This window comes from Eurosta solidaginis, chromosome 2 (assembly GCF_040869045.1).
Source record: "Eurosta solidaginis isolate ZX-2024a chromosome 2, ASM4086904v1, whole genome shotgun sequence".
Lineage (NCBI taxonomy): Eukaryota > Metazoa > Arthropoda > Insecta > Diptera > Tephritidae > Eurosta > Eurosta solidaginis.
In genome coordinates this window covers 99,734,125-99,736,086 of record NC_090320.1, presented here as the reverse complement: position 1 = coordinate 99,736,086, position 1,962 = coordinate 99,734,125, and the positions used below count along the sequence as shown (strand labels likewise).

Below are 1,962 nucleotides of genomic sequence, written 5' to 3'. Positions count from 1 at the left end.
CGTCCATTGCTATATTACCAATATTTTGCCTGTTTTTGGATTTTTTTATATTACGGACACAACCATCTAATAGGGGATTTGTAATGCTCATATTAAGGCACAAACTTCTTTGTATGTACACTATATTATAAGTCATACCTGTAATTCCTCATAACATATCCTACTTCAAAGGCACGGAACTCTTGGTGCTTTCTGATTGTGAACCCATACCTTTTTCCGCTGGTATCCGGTCCGCCTATTCCTTCAGGCCAGGTAGTTCCTTGGCCAATAGATCTTCACGACAACCCGGCTGAGTACATTCCTTACTGTTCATGGATTTTTAAGTGTATTTCAAAATTTTGGTATTTCAACGCCAGCTGTTGGTGTTGCCGTGGCCGCAACTGAACGTTTTGATGTTCTTGACATAATGCTTTTTAAGAAAACTATGTCACCTGAACAAACACTCGACGAGTCCATTTCGGATAGGTCTACGGTGAACACGATATATACATTTGTGGATCGTGCGAAAACGGCGGCTGCACATACAGCAAATAATACAGATACCAACCTAGCACAACTCTATGCACACATACAAAGCTTGCCAGAATCGTCGAAAAAGCGCCGACTAATCAAACAATTTAATAAACAAAGAGTACAGGGAACACCGTTCCAATTCGTGATTATGAATCGATCGAACGGCACAGATGCGTCGCGCAGCGCCAAATCTATAGGAGACTCTATCAAGAAACACATTTTCCATAGTTTTCTTACGTTTGCGTTCCATGAAATACGCACGTATATCTGTTCATAATTTAGTTGGCATTTGGAAAATGTCTTGTCCTTTGCATACCATGTAAGCGATTATGCTTGACATCCTTTTGGGAATGTAATGCAATGCTTCTGGCGATAAATTACGTGGAAAAATAAGATGTGGTGGGAATATGGTAGCTAAATTTTCTGGTGTCAGTTTATTTTGACTTTCATACGCAGCTACAGCATGTAAAATTTCGATGATATGTTGTCGATTATCGTCAGGCAACCACAACATTACCAATTGGACTGAACTAAGTAAGTGTTGTTCACGTTTGATACGTTCCGGATTTGGAGGACGTGTTAACGTCCCTGTGATGCTGCTACTGCAAGAGCCGGAGCCTAGGCAAAGTGGTGCTATTTACTGACGCGCTGGATAGTGTGCATTGGTAAGAAGTGGCTCCGACAAATCGGCTAGATAACTTTTAAATACAGTTGCACAATCGTGTGCCGAATAGCCACCACCTTCCAAATCGAGTGGTTTGTGATTTTGTATATGTTGCCGTAGCTCGTTTTGCCTAGAAGCCGATCCCGTCTTCCGAAATAGGCCCTCCTGTATGAGATTTTTTTTCTTGCATTAAAATGCTTTATTTCCTCTAGGTGCATCAAACACCCGGCATTAATTTGTTGATGCAGTGTTTCAACAGGACTATTGTCTGCGCTTATTGACCCCTTCGATGATGAGCTCGCACAGCCCGTTGCAGTGGCATGTTTTTGCCTTTTAGGCAAACGACTCCATTTTTTCAGCTTGCCTTCCTCTTCATATTCGATTTCGTGACATGGTAAATCAAAGTCATCCGTGTTTAAATCTAGCTCGAAGGAAAGATGCATGCGCACCAACGATTTGAATTTCTCATAAGTCAATTTTCGCATATGCGCCGCTATTTCTGTATCGGATAGCCTATTCAAATTAAGAAAATCCAAATCCATTGTGTCCGACCGCAGCTGTGCTTGCAAGGGGCTACATACAAATATACAAGGTAAGCGCGAGCACCGCCCTTGGTCGGTGTTGTTTCGCACCAATAAAAAGCGTAAGCAAATTTCTCACGATCTTTTATTGTAAAAATTCGTCACTCGACACGTTAGCTGTTAGAGACTTTTAAGGTTCTCATTTTTATTGTAATTCACTTAAACTTGTGAAAATATTTTCCGAGATTCAGAAAAAGTGAATCA

At 41.0% G+C, this 1,962-nt stretch overlaps 1 pseudogene; it reads right to left on the bottom strand.

The window, feature by feature from the left end:
- Positions 1 to 604: 604 nt before the first annotated feature.
- Positions 605 to 1,719, bottom strand: LOC137241578 (rho GTPase-activating protein 19-like; annotated as a pseudogene).
- Positions 1,720 to 1,962: the final 243 nt, after the last annotated feature.